The sequence below is a fragment of the Phaseolus vulgaris genome, chromosome 5 (genome assembly GCF_000499845.2).
Source record: "Phaseolus vulgaris cultivar G19833 chromosome 5, P. vulgaris v2.0, whole genome shotgun sequence".
In the NCBI taxonomy this organism is placed as follows: domain Eukaryota; kingdom Viridiplantae; phylum Streptophyta; class Magnoliopsida; order Fabales; family Fabaceae; genus Phaseolus; species Phaseolus vulgaris.
The window spans coordinates 29,529,034-29,545,018 of NC_023755.2; the positions used below are offsets into that span (position 1 = coordinate 29,529,034).

General features: G+C 32.9%; 1 long non-coding RNA gene across 1 annotated transcript; it reads left to right on the forward strand.

Annotated features, from left to right (window-relative positions):
- The first annotated feature begins 572 nt into the window (after window positions 1–572).
- Window positions 573–2,984, forward strand: LOC137834477 (uncharacterized). The gene is made up of 3 exons (XR_011084895.1): window positions 573–977; window positions 2,260–2,317; window positions 2,790–2,984. It is a non-coding gene; the product is annotated as an uncharacterized lncRNA (long non-coding RNA).
- Window positions 2,985–15,985: the final 13,001 nt, after the last annotated feature.

Consider the following 15,985-nt stretch of genomic DNA (forward strand, 5'->3'; position numbering starts at 1 on the left):
AGCAAAACTTGAATTGAAGCACGAAAGATCCTCACATTCCATCCATGGGAGACATCATTCTCCTAGACATTCTTCCAATGATTCTTCCAATGCTCATGACCATGGAGAAGATTATAGAAGAAGGAGGCATCACCATCATTCTCATGGAGAGAGACATCACCGTGAACAAAGACATCACCAAGAAGTAAAGCCTCAACTTCCTTTTGTAAAAGTACCTAGCTTTAGTGGTGATAGTGATCCTAATATGTATTTAGATTGGGAGGCTAAATGTGAACAAATTTGTAAAGCCTATGAGGTCAATGATGACCAAAAGGTGAAAATAGCCTCTTTAGAATTCATAGATTATGCCATGAAATGGTGACATAGTATTGTAATGGACATTGGCTATAACAAGAGACCTCACTACAAAAAATCGTGTATAAAGTGGCGGTTTTAATATGGCAGTTATTAAAAACCGCCACAATTAGCTGTATAATACGACAGCTTCGTAGGTGCCATAATGTTCCTTCGAAATGTGACATTTAGAACCGTCATAACATTCGAAAAAATTTTATCCCACTTTTTGTTCCCTCCATAACCTTCTTTCCCAAAGTTTTTTGTTTTCGTTTTCCCCTCTTTCGGTCTTCGAAAATAAACCAGTTTTACTCTTGGAAATGTACCTCCCAGTCTTCACGTTCCTCATTCAATGATCCTGTAAACCCTCACTCTGACCCTTCTCAACCCTATTTTGTAAACCCTCTCTCTCACCCTCATCAAAATCGTTCTTCTCTCAGCCCCATTTCGTAAACCCTCACCCTCATTCTCACTGCAATTGTTCCCTTCATAGTTGTATTTCGTAAACCCTCACTCACCGCCCCACTTCGTATTCCTCTTCTCTCACCGCAATCGTTCCCCTCTCTCTCGATTTAGGGTTTTCAGTCGCACCGCAATCGTTCTTCCCGCAATCATTCTCACCGGAAAATTGTTCTCGTAACCCGGTACGTCGTCGGCAATATGGTTCTGTGTGTACACATGTTTGATGAAATTTGGTTCTCTGTAATTTATTTATTTTTCTTGTTTCATTATAAAATTAAAATCATTGTGAATTGGGAATTTGGTTTTGTTGTTAACGGGAGCGAGAAATGGAGTAAACAATTAGTTCAAAGTTTCATGTTTTTGTTGTTCAATTTGGAAATGTCTTAACTGTGGTACCCTGTTCATCCATCATCACCGACAATAATTGATTTTGGCTGTAAAGTAATCATTTTAGCGTCGTTCCGTCAATGCTATTGATCTTTATCATGAACCAAACTAATGGTTTCTCACTTTTTCTTAATTTTTTTTATTACTGTATTTATGATTCTATTTGATGGACTTATTTTCAATTTACTTGGAGTTATCCATTTCAACAAGCACTTATGAAGCATGTTGTTCCTGTCTGGATGAATTCTTTATAGAATTTTTTAACTGAAATAAGTTTTTTGGGGGCTTACTTCAAATGCTAGAAATTCATGTTAATGATTAAGGCTTTAGAAAGATTGGAAGAAGTGTTAGTTGTTTTCATAATTATTGATGATTAAGTGAATTGTCAAAACTCCATTCTTGCTTACTTTGAATTCTATCAAGTTTCATTATTTTTGGGTCTCCCTATGTCTTCAAACTTTTACATTCCAACTAATAATTTTTAATATCTATTACTTTTTTGATAACTAAAAACCCTCGGTTACAAACTTTAGAAATGAAGGAAACCACCTTTCTTTCAAGGTTTGTACTCTATAGTTATGCCACTTTCATTTTTCTTATGAATTCCCCCACTACTGTCAAATTAATGATAAATCCTTTTTTTTATCAAAAGCTTACTTGCTCTTATTAAAATTGTGGTCCCTGGGTGTCTTTTTTGTTATTTTGTTTCTATTTTTTTTTATTTTTTATTTGAGACATAATATTGATTATATATAGTACTTTCATTTTCTATTTTTGCTTAAGCTTTTTTATTAGGATCGGGTCCTCCATGAAAATTGGAAACAAAATTGATTGGGATGGAATATTGATAAAATAAATATTCCTCAAGGTATTCATCCAAATGCTTTGAAGCATTTTGTAGTCTGCAAGTCTGGAAATAAAACTTACTTACATTCTCTACTTCAATTAGCAGTTATTTATACATGGACAGAATGAATCTATTTCCCATCCCAAAACACTTATCTCACGAGTCTATTAATATTCTTCTCACCTGGCCAAACAACTTATGCATTTATTTTTCTATAAAATGAATTGCAGGGCTGTAGTTGATCATAATGAAGGCAAAGACGTCACTTTTACTGTTAAGAACATTCAGGTATGTAGTTATTGTATGTATTGCTTAAGTTGTTATCTATCTTGTTATTAAACTGCTACTTAAATGCTCTTGGTTGTATGCCTATACTATATTCTGGGTGATGCTTGAGTGACAAGCTTAAAAATGTTAAAATTTAACTCTATAATCCATTTGTATTGTTTGTGTATGAATATTTGTCATGCTGGACGCAGATTTATGCTCCATTTGAAATCCCAAATAAGCTAAAGGTTGCTTGATTTTGCTATGTAAGCATAAACAAATATTTGATTTATTCATTAAAGTATTGTTTAATCTTTTGGAAATATTAATTGAATAGATGAGTTCTTAGCGTGATAGATTGATGAATTAGGATGAGTCAATACTATAAATGCAGGCTGGCCACATGTGTAATGTTGCTTTTAAGTACTATTTTATATATATTAATGCACTAGTTTTCTACCTTGATCTAACCTTTGCACATTGTGTACCACAGGCTTCTCAAGTTCTTCGCATAATAACATTTTATTGTACACAACTTCCAGGTCCAAACTACCACTGCCGTGAGGTATAATTGTTTGAGAATGTGTTTGTCACATCACATGTGCTTAAGGATTACTTCTCTTAACTTGTGTGAATAGCATATATGTGCAACATCTTTTATACATTTATTTTTCATTGATTCTTATAATTTTAGTCTATTTGATTATCATGCAGGGGTCTAATCTTGCCACATTACCTCATCCATATAGTGTCTTTGATTATAATATTGTTTTCATTTATTTTTTAAAAATTATCAATTAACTCTAAACATATTTTAACTTATTCCAGGCACAGGATGTTGGAAATGGTGCTTTATCACCAAACCAGAATATAAGATCAAGTCGAGGCAGTAAGAGAAATTAGGATTGGGAGTTTAGTTGTATTATGTTTAGAAAGTGAAACAATTTATATTTTGACAATTTAATTTACTTGTTGTTTGGATTAGTTTGACATTATCAACTTTGTTCTCTCAATAAAGTCATATTTTAATTATTATATTTATCAATTTTAATTATATTATGAAGTACAATATTATTATGAAATTAGTTTATGTTATAATTTAATTATATTATGAAACATAACTGTGTACTGAAGTTTAATTATAATATGAAATTATATTATGAAATCAAATTATAAAATAGAATTAAATAAATTATTATAAATATTAAAAATAAAATTAAATATTTAATATTCGAATTATGACAATTATAAGGTGTATTATAAATGTCATATTATACTGTATTAAGTGGCGGTTAAAAATGTCACTATTTACGTTAGAATTGATTTACCTAGTTTTTAAATTACGACATTTATAACTGACGTCAATTACACGCTTAAAACCGCCACTTTATACAATGTATAATATGGCGTCTGCTACAACGGTTCTCAATTGACCGCCACATTAAACTTTGTGGCAGCAAGAATTCTGGCGGTACGCGGTACCGCCACAGATGTATAATGCGGCGATTAAAAACGTCAGTTTTTGCAAAAATAACTGTCGCATTATACACGTTTTTTTGTAGTGCCTCCTGTGGTCTCTTGGAACGATTTGAAGGAGTGTATGCGCCTTAGATTCGTGCCACCACACTTTAGGAAATACCTATTGTTGAAGCTCCAACGGTTTCAACAAGGCACGCTAAGTGTGGATGCTTATTTTAAGGAGTTAGAAACGCTTTTACTTAAAGTAAACATGGATGAGAGTGAGGAAGCTATGATAGCTAGGTTTGTGAGTGGTCTAAGAAGGGATACTCAAGATGTTGTTGAACTTCAAGAGTATTCATCTTTGGGATCTTTGGTTCACCTTGCAATGAAGGTTGAATCACAACTAGCAAAGAAAAGTGCTTTCAAAAACTCTCCCAATGATGGTTACTACAACAACTCTTGGAAAAATAAAAAAAACTTTTTCAAAACTTCCTTCTAAGGATTCTTCTTTCAAACCTAAAAAGTCTAAGCCTTCTACTTCTACTCCTAAATCACCAATCAAATCGTCTAGTAAGAAATGCTTTAAATGTTTGGGCTATGGTCACATTGCTTCTAATTGTCCTTCTAAAAGGAATATGTATGTGCATAATGGCATAGTAGTTAGTGAGCATGATTCTGATTCATCTAGGCATTCTTCACCTTCTAGGCCATCAAGTGAGCATGAGAGCGAAAGTCCACTTGACGGAGATTTGTTGGTTGTGAGACGTCTTCTTGGGCAAGTTTTACAACCCTTTAATGAAAGTCAAAGAGAAAATATTTTTCATACAAGATGTCTCATTCAAAACAACATTTGTTCTTTGATAGTGGATGGGGGTAGTTGTGCCAATGTGGCTAGTACAAGAGTAGTATATAAGCTTGGATTGTCTACTATCTCTCATACAAAGCCCTACAAATTACAATGGTTAAGTGAAGTGGGCGAGATCATTGTTAACAAACAAGTCCTCATAAATTTCTCTATTGGTAAATACAAAGATGAGGTCTTGTGTGATGTTGTGCCAATGGAAGCTACACATGTTCTTTTGGGTAGGCCATGGTAATTTGATAGAAAAAATTTTCATGATGGCTTTACCAATAAACTTTCTTTTGACTTCCATGGACACTAGGTCATATTAAAATCTCTCTCTCCAAGAGAAGTCCATGAGGACCAAATTCTTATGAAGAAAAAGAGGGAGAGTGAAAATACAAAAAGTTCTAAGAAGACTCTTCTTATCTCTAGCCATGCGGTCAACAAGGTAATAGTTTCTCACAATCCTATCTTTTTAGCTATTCCTAGACCTCTTGAGTGCGAAAAACTTGAGGATAGTCCACATTGTTTGGATAATTTGGTAGAGGAATTTCATGATGTGTTTCAAGATCCCCCTAAAGGACTTCCCCCTTTAAGAGGGATTGAACACCAAATTGATTTAATTTCGGGATCTTCTTTACCAAATCGTCCCGCATATAGGACCAATCCAAGTGAAACTAGAGAAATTCGCCAACAAGTAGAAGAGTTAATTGCCAAAGGGTGGGTTCAAGATAGTATGAGCCCTTGTGCCATGCCTATCATACTTGTCCCTAAAAAGAATGGGTCATGGAGGATGTGTTCCGATTGTAGGGCCATAAACAACATTACAATCAAATATAGGCATCCCATCCCTAGGCTTGATGATTTGTTGGATGAATTGCATGGTTCACAAATTTTTACCAAAATTGATCTTAAAAGTGGGTATAATCAAATTCGTATTAAATCGGGAGATGAATGGAAAACCGCTTTTAAGACCAACTTTGGCTTGTATGAGTGGTTAATTATGCCTTTTGGTTTAACTAATGCACCAAGTACATTCTTGCGTCTCATGCATCATGTTTTAAGACCATTCATTGGCAAGTTTGTAGTTGTTTATTTTGATGATATCCTCATTTATAGCTTGTCTTTGGGTGACCATAAGATGCATGTTAGACAAGTGTTAGAAACCCTTAGGAAAGAACATTTGTATGCTAACCTTACTAAATGTATGTTTGCACTTGGTCATATGGAATTCCTAGGGTTTGTTGTAAGTGTTAAAAGGGTGCATGTAGATCAATCAAAGGTTGTATCAATTCAAAATTGGCCAACACCCACCAATGTGAATGATGTACGAAGCTTTCATGGCCTTGCTTCTTTTTATAGAAGGTTTGTGAAAGACTTTGGTACAATTGCCGCACCTCTCAATGACATAGTAAAAAAGAATGTGGTTTTTAAGTGGGGAGAAGAGCAACAAAAGGCTTTTGACATTTTGAAAGAAAGATTAACTAATGCTCCCATCTTAGCCCTTTCTAATTTTACTAAAACATTTTTGATAGAATGTGATGCTTCGAATATAGGAATTAGGGCTGTTCTCCTTTAAGAGGGCCACCCCATAGCTTATTTTAGTGAGATATTGAAAGGTAGTCATCTCAATTATTCCACTTATGATAAAGAATTATATGTACTTGTTAGAGCTTTGTATACTTGGCAACATTATCTTTTTCCTAAAGAATTTGTGATTCATAGTGATCATGAATCTCTTAAGTATTTGAAAAGCCAAAATAATCTCAATAAGAGGCATGCTAAGTGGGTGGAATTCCTTGAGCAATTTCCTTATGTGATCAAACACAAGCAAGGAAAAATTAATATTGTGGCCGATGCACTTTCTAGACTCTATACCTTGCTCAATCTTTTAGGTACCCAATATCTTAGGTTTGATCACATCAAGGATCTTTATCATGATGACCTTGATTTTTCTCTTATCTATCAAGAGTGTGCTAAGGGAGGACACAAATATTTTTTTATACAAGATGGGTTTCTTTTTAAAGGTAAAAGACTTTGTGTGCCCCAAAGCTCTATTAGACAATCTCTTGTTAGAGAAGCACATGAGGGTGGATTAATGGGACATTTTGGGGTAGCTAAAACTTTAGATGTTTTACATGAGCATTTCTTTTGGCCTCATATGCGAAAATGTGTGCATAACTTGTGTGATAAATGTATTGCATGTCGTAAGGCTAAATCTAGAGTGCAACCCCATGGTTTATATACACCTCTTCCTATCCCTACAATGCCTTGGGTTGATATTTCTATGGATTTCATCTTAGGACTACCCAAGACATCAAAGGGTAAGGATTCCATCTTTGTGGTAGTGAATCGTTTTTCAAAAATGGCACATTTTATTCCTTGCCACAAAGTGGATGATGCATGTCAAATTGCAAATCTCTTCTTTAAGGAAGTTGTTCGTTTACATGGACTTCCTAGAAGTATAGTATCCGATAGAGATTCCAAGTTCTTGAGTCACTTTTGGAAGACCTTGTGGGGGAAACTTGGCACTAAAATTTTATTTTCTACTACTTGCCACCCCCAAACTGATGGCCAAACTGAAGTGGTCAATCAAACTTTGGGCCAAATGTTGCGATGCTTTATTTCCGAGAATCCAAGGGTTTGGGAGAATTTACTACCACATGTTGAGTTTGCTTATAATAGAGTAGTAAATTCTACCAAATCCCATTCTCCTTTTTGAGGTTGTGTATGGGTTCAACCCCCTAACACCTCTTGATCTTCTTCCTATTCCTATACTTGATGATGTATTATGCAAGGATGGTTGTGAAAAGGCTTATTTTATTAAAAATTTGCATAATGACATCAAGTTACGAATTGAGAAGAAAGTTGGCAAGTATGCTGAACATGCCAACAAAAGGAGAAAAGCATTATTGTTTGATGTTGGTGATTGGGTTTGGCTTCACTTGAGAAAAGATCGTTTTCCTAATCAAAGGAAGTCCAAACTTATGCCTCGTGGTGATGGACCTTTTCAAGTCCTAAAGAGGATTAATGATAATGCTTATGAGTTAGATATGCCTGATATGTTTCTTGGTAGTCATACCTTTAATATCAGTGATCTAACTCCTTTTTCTGTAAGTCTTTAGAATTCGTGGTCGAATTCTCTCCAACTCGGGGAGTATGATGGAGATCAAGAAGAATAAGAGAATGAGGATGAAGTTGAAGATGCTCAAAGACATATTAGCTCATCATCCTTTTTACCTCAAAGGATTACAAGGAGCAAAGCTAAAGAGTTAGGAAGTAGGCTTCAAATGTTTTCTCTTATTGTAGTTTCTTTTGTATAAAATTTAAAATACATAGAGTAGTGTTTAGTAAGGTGCTAAAGAGGAAAACCTAAGACACATCTTGTGTATAGCATCTATAGGCGTTAGTTTTTAGGAAAAATCTAGAAGGTGCCTCTTCACTCTCCATTTTAGGCGCTAGAAGTGGAAGAGTTATAGGCTACCTTGTAAAGCTTCTCTTGTAAGCTTCTTTGTAATAGGTGATCGGTCTTTCCCTTATAAAAGGAGGGCTTGAGTCTTTGAAATGATAGAATTGATTTTTGAGTAAAGAACCTCTCCCAAATTGGTGAGTGAATTGAGAGAGACTTGTGTCTTCTTATCTTCTAGTCTTATTCTGAGTGCATTCTTGGACTCTCAAGTGGCGACAACTACACTCATCTTGAAGCCGTTCATCCTTCAAGTGGCGTGCACATCTCCAAGAGCTACAACCACATAAGTTTCCCAGTTCTTTTCATCATCTTCATCCATTTCCATTCTAAAACAAACTCTAAAACATGTCTTTGATGTTTCTAGTCTTTTCAATCGGTAGAACTTGCTTGTTTTGTGTTTTTATTCGGTAGTTCCTTCTAGTTTTCTGTTCTTGTGGTTTTTGTTGTGTATCCTTGTGTTTTAATCGGTTCATTTGTGTTCTTTTGTGTTTTAATCGGTTCATATGCCATATTATGAGTTTCTATATGAGTTTGGCTTGGTTACTTGTGCTTTGGTGAGTTCTTGAATGTTAAGAACATTGATCCAATTCTTAAAAAGTGCCTAATCATATTCCAACTCTTGTTGAATTCATAACATGTTCATATCATATCTCTATCATGTTATTGGAATCATATCAAGGTGTGTGTAGCAAAGAGGGTGAGTGGTTCTTGTGGTATCAAGATCACCTCTTTGTGTTTGTGTGTGTTGTAATATGTGATTGGTTACTAGTGGAACCCAGTGGTTGTTCTAGGAACTGGATGTAGCTCAAGGTTGAGTGAACCAGTATGAATTGGTTGAGTAATCTCTCTCTCTCTCTCTCTCTCTCTCACTCCTTACAAACTGTTTGTTTTAATTCTGGTTTTGCTGCTGCCATAAATAACCATTTAAAACGTAGTTTCAATCGATTGAAATTTTGCAAACAGTTTCTTTTACATTGTTTGATTGACTTCCTTGATTGCTTAGTTTGTGATTGTTGATAATGCTTCATTCTTATTCAATCTTTGCAAAAATCTTTTGACAAAAAATTCACCCTCCCTCTTATTTAAGCCATTAATTCTAATAGTGCAGTCTGACCTCTCCTCTGCATCACAACACAAACCTATAGCAACATCTATTCATATACAAAGCATCATAACTCACAACTCATGTTAACGATTGAATGCAATTAAGGGGGTATAACACCCAATCAGAATAAGAGAATTGAAAGTTATTTATTCTTCTCCTCATTCTATTCCACGCTTGTAGTTGAGCTAGAATTACAATTTCCTCTACACCCACTTTCCCTTCTTTAAAAACCACCCCATTCCTATGATTCTAAATGCTCCATACAACCGCTACCGACACACATTTCCAAGCTTGGTTCCTTTTTGCATTAAACTGAAACAATAGGAAGTGGAGCAAATGATGCTTCATATCACGGTGATATGAAAATTGTATCCCTAACCATTCAGACACCTTCAACCATACCTAAAAAGATACTACGCATACCCCAAAGAGATGGCTTACCGTTTCCTCTTCCTCGTTACTTAAAGGGCATAAGAGAGATGTTAATGTTACCCCTTTTCTTCGAAGATTATCTCTTGTTGGTACTCTTCCTTTGAGAATCCTCCATGCCAAAGTTAAAACATTAGGTATGACTTTGATATCGCATAAGACTTTCATTCCTTGATCACTTTCAGATGGAGTACACAAGTGCAAGGCTCCATATGCTGATTTAACTGAGAATTCACCTCCTTCTTCAGCATCCCAAACAACCTTTGTCCTTAGATCCTTGTTGTATTACACCCATATTGAGATCTGATTCTAGTTGTATAAATTGTTCTTTTTCCCATTTGAAAGTCATTCTTCTCCATTCCAAATTCCATACCCATCGACTCTTCCCACATACCCTCCTGTTGAATAATTTTATCTTTATGCTCTGATATGAGATATAACCTTGAACATTTTTGTTTCAGAGAGAAAGCACTTGATCAGTTATCTTCTCATAATAGAATGTCTTTCCTATCTCCCACTTTCCAAGATAATTGATTATAAAACCAACATTCCATTTGTCCCTCTTCACATACTTTTCACAAGTCACGTCACCACCATGAATGAGACCTACTGTGAGTTCTTCCTCTAACACTATTGGCGTATTTCGACAAAACCACCTCTCTCCATTTTCCCGAAACATCCACTTTCAGTTTCCACATCCTCTTTGCAAGTAATGCTTTGTTAAAGCTTCTTACATCCTTTATCCCCAACCCTCCCTCCTTCTTTGGTACGCATATGGTTTCCCAAAATTTGCCATCACTTATTTTGTTTTATAATTTGTTTTGCTAATATTATGACATAATTGTTTAATTTTGTACTAGTGAACATAATTTTGTATTTAATTAAAATGGACTAATAATGGTAAAATTTTATTTAGTTATAAATAAATATACTATTAAAAGTTATTAACTTTTTTTGTAATAATTATTTTAAAAATTATATGTAGAAGGGTTGATAATGTATTTTTTTATACATTAAATTAAACTCCAGACCTTCACTTTTAACATGTTTATTTCTGCTTTAAAAAGTTTATTCATATTATAGCCTGATCATTCTCTTTTTTTTTTATAAAAATAATATTCTGATCTTAGCATTAACTGAAATAAAATCAAAGTGTGAAGCTAGCACAGCAAGGAAATGTAAGGCTACTTCATATTAAAAAAAAATGAAATCCTATCACGTTGTTTCTTAATTTAAAAAACACGTTTAGGTGTAAAGTCTAAAGTTTATAATTGAAAAATGTTTAATAAACACATGCCGTTTCTATCTAAAATTTAGAGTATATTTTTGAGATATTTGACACAGTATAAAGATAAAAATGAGACAAAAATAAGTGTATATTATATCATATATGAACTCTTATATGTTTAAAGAACGAACTTATTTATAATTGTCAAAATTCATAAATTTCTTAATCTTCAATTTTCTTAATAATATGTTCATACCTTCTTTTTATAGTAAAAAAATAAGTAAAGAGGTGTAACTATTTTATCATAAAAGAATAAAAGAATTGTTGCCCTATAAAGAGAAACCTATAAAGAGAAAATTATGAAGTAAAAACTAATTTTATAAACAAAAAATAATTAGTTGCTATCGTGATTAAATTAGAGATTATTTTAGAGACTAATTTTTTTTTTAAATTAATTTTTATTATTGTTAAATAACTTCTAAATTGGTATCTAATTAGTTACTAATTTAGAAATCATTTAACAATAATAAAAACTAATTTAGAAACAATTGAACAATAATAAAAACTAATTTAGAAAACAAATTTTTTTCTAATTTTTAAAATATTTTCTAATTTAATTACTATAATAATTAATTATTTTTTGTTTCTAAAATTATTTTTTATTTTATAATTTTTTTATAGTCTGTCATGTCTTAAACTTGTTTTTCTTAAACAAGGTTTGATGAAGAATGAAGAAAAAAAAATATAGTTGAAATAAAATATCTTAATAATTAAACAACCAAAATTTTCAGTCATAAGTTGCACCTAAATATCTTCCTTGTTATGATACTGTACACCCTCAAATTATTTTTTATCATAAACACCCTTAACATTTTATTTTACCATATACAGAATATTTATGGATTAATCTGCAGAAGAAGGTGGTGATCAAAAAACAAAAATCTGCAGAAAAAGGTAGATGGAGCTCTGAGTGAAAATTTGGTCCCTGATTGACATAATGAAAAATAAATTTTGCAGGGACAGAATTTCTTGAGATTCTGACTGATAATATATTAAGAAAGTTGGAAAAACTACATGCAACAGAGGCAGCATCCATCTCAGTAACATCACCAAGTCTACAGCTAGTTTTTTGAACTAATAGCCAAAATGGTTGCAAACTTTAACTGAGAGGCTCCGCAAAACATGGGCATGTGATCAATTATGATGTCTCTCTCTCTCTCTCTCTCTCTCTCTCTCTCTCTCTTTCTCTCTCTCTCTCTCTCTCTCTCTCTGTCTCTGGTACAACTACACAGCATGGCATTATTCTCTCTCTTGGTGTCTCTGTCTCTGTCATAATTTTTCTAACACCATTTTCTTATGAAGCTTTGTATTTGCTTTGGCGAAAGAGTCGCCGCGAAGGTAGGCATTATATATGCAAGCAAACACACCCACGCCAGAGAAATCACTTAGACCTTGGAATGACCTATAGAATCTTTGCATGCATTATTATTATTTTATTTCCAAATCCAATCTCACAGATTACTAAGATGGGTAACAGCCAAAATTCTTAGACTGTGTAATCAGATACTTCATCGAGAACATGGCAAATAATGCTCCTAAATATATACAATACTCCTTTACAAAGTCTAGGGTTCTTCTCTCCACACCTCTCTATATATTAATTCCACTATCTTTTTTCTTTTTATATGTTCTTTCTTCGTATACTTCTTTCATTATATATGTCTCCCCATGTTTTCGAGCAACATTTGGTGCTATACATACTTCCTTCTGTACTTGTTATAAAACACATTTTTTGAAAAAAATAACAGTCTTCTTACTAATTATTATTTGTTTCTATCATCTAGACTTAGTGGTTGATTTATATATTTATCACAACTAAAATTACAATATACATCTTTTTATTGTTGGAATATGTTTTACCTCCTAACATTTAGTATTAATATTAATAAGATGCATTCTGATTTCTGACTATTAATGATATATAAAGAAATTTGACTTCCATGCATTGGTACATCTCAAAATTAGCAATATATATATATATATATATATATATATATATATATATATATATATATTAGGTTAGAATTCAAGATATTAATCATTCATTTAGTACACGAGAACATGATATTATTTGAAACTTAAAATAATAGGTTTTTTTTTTTTTTTTAAATTTCACTTATATATTATTTAATGTGTTCGCTTTATTAATGATAGTCAAATTCCAACTGCTATGATAGAACAAAAGCTAGGATCAAATTAGTTTCATAGAAATAGTGTGAGTATAAGGAATATAAAAGTGAGAGCCAATCTCTGTACTTTGATAAAAAAGACAAAAGTTTTAGAGCCTACCTAGTGGAAGAGGACAGTAGTTATATTATTGTTTATTATCGGACATAATTAACAAGTCAGTGATACGATGCACACACCATGTTTTACATATATATGTTTTTACTACCTGATTCTTATATCATCTTGTGTTTTGTGAGTTCATAGTTGAGGAATTAAGTTATCACTTTCCTAATATATGCACTTTTTTTCTGAAACAAAACCCGAACATCTACTTAATCCTACTAGCACGGAGTAACTGTATAAATATTAAATATCCACGTGTATAGGCACTATGCCTATGCAGACATTGATCTTGTAGACAACACCTACAAAAGTAGGTTTTATGTTCTTTCATCTTCTTTAGACTGTTCTGCTTAACCGATGTCAATTTTCATGGACGAGAAGATTATATTCAAACCGATTGTTGAATAATAGGTTACTGTATGTTTCTTTTAATTTATTAATAAAAAAAAATTAGAAAGCAATTATACAGAAAGTTGTGTGGGTGAGTTGATATCAGTTGTCTCTAGCGGTTATACTTCTCCCATGGTGTCAAGGGGGTGTCAAGGGTGCATACATATAAAGTTGGTATCTAAATCTTGGTAGCTAATTAGATATCAATTTATAAATTTTATTAATAATAAAAACTACTTTAGATATCAGTAAATTTTTTAGTCTGTAAAATAATATCGAATTTAGTCAATATAGTGACTAATTATTTTTATCTCTAAAATTGGTTTCTATTTAATGATTTCTTTGTAGTGATGCTATTAGAAAACCAAATGAAAGTATAGGGATATCTCAGGGTCACCCTAACAGAAAAGAACTGGTCGAACCTCTTTATTGGAGGTATGGATCTCCATGAGTTACCTATGATCGGGAGAAGATTTACGTGGTATAAACCTAATGGACATGCGAAGTCAAGAATGGATAGGGTCTTTATGTCTTCAGAATGGTAGGGTGTATGACCATAATGCAAACTCTATGTCCTAGATAGGACTGTATTTGATCATTGTGTCAGTTTGGTCACACAATCTCAGTATGATTGGGGATCGAGACCCTTTAGATATTTAAATGTTTTTCATACAGATGGGGTTTTAGGGAAGTTGTAGAAAATTGTTGGGTGAAACAAGATAAGCAAGGTAATGAAATATGGACTGTGAAAGAATAGTTGAAACTTCTTAAGAAAGAGATCAGTACTTGGAAAAATGAGGTATTTGACTTGTTACATAGGAAAGTGGAATGTTTGGTTAAGAGAATTAGGGAGTTTGATATAAATGATGAACAAAGGGGTCTAAATGATGAATAAAGAAACTCCTATTTTGCTGACCTGAAGAGTTTTAACTTAAAATTGAAATGCTATAGAAGAACAAAAATCTAGAAGAAAGTGGTTGCAAGATGGTGATCTTAATAACAATATTTTCATAAGAGAATGAAATGAAGGTGTAGTAAAAATATGTTGAAGGAGGTTTATATAGGTTCAAAATGGAGTGAAGAGCCTAGTAAGGTTAAAGAGGAGGTTCTTAGATTTTATAAGGATAGGTTTTCTAGTGCAAATGACCTAAAGATAAGATTAGATAATGTTCTGTTTGCCCAATTAATAGTGTTTAAATGAGTCACTAGTTAAATTGTTCTTTATGGAAGAAATTAAAGAGGTTGTGTGGGATTGTGATAGTAACAAAAGTCTTGGACTAGATGGTTTTAACTTCAATTTTTTTAAAGAATTATGGGATCTTATTAAGCAGGACTTGTCTAGGGTTGTCACGAGTTTCCACAAGTTTGGAAAATGACCTAAAGGTTGTAATGCATCTTTTATTACCCTCATTCCGAAAGTGTCTAACCCCTTAGAGCTACATGAATATAGATAAATTTCTCTTGTGGGTAGTCTGTATAGAATCATAGCTAAAATCCTTTCTAAAAGGTTGCAGAAATTCATTAACAATCTCATATATGAAGAAAAATCTACTTTTATTCATTAACAATCTCATAAATGAGGTCCTAGATGACGTTAGAAAGAGGAAAGGAAAATGCATTATTATTAAGGCTGATTTTGAGAAAGCCTATGATTATGTATATTGGGAGTTTTTATACTATATGCTTCAAAGAATGAGTTTTTGTGTCAAATGGGTAGCTTGGATTAAGGATTGTCTTGAGTCCTCAACTAATTATGATCATTGTGCTTTGGTTCTCAAGAACACATTAATTGATTGGGGGGCGATGTCATTTAGAACTTTTGTATATTTGTGAAAATTACAAGGACTTTTATGTTTTTATCAAAGAAAAATGGAATTCATATAAACTAGAAGGAAATGCTATTTGAGAGTTGAAGGAAAAACTTAAGTGTATGAAGATGGATCTTAGAATATGGAATAAGAATACTTTTGAGGATATTAATAAAACTAAAGATAACCTTGTGACTTCAATTAGAGAGTTAGATAAAAGAGATGAAAAGGATAATCTAGATCAAGAAAATAGAGAACTCTGGATAAAATTGTTCCTGACTTACATAGATTGAAATTAAACAATATGTTTTTTTAGAGGGAATGAGCCCTTTTTATAGTGTTATTGTAGCCAACAAAGTTACTGATGAGGCGAAAAGAAAAAGTAAGGGATGCATCACTGGAAAGTAGACTTCAAAAAAGCTTACGATTCAGTTGAGTGGGATTTTACATGCTGGAGAGATTAGGTTTTGCCAATTCTTGGATAAGATGGATTAGAAATTGTTTGGAAACATCCCATGTATATATTATGTTAATGGCGGTCCCAGTAGAGAATTTTAAATGGAAAATGGACTAAGACAAGGAAATCCATTGAGCCTTTTTTTA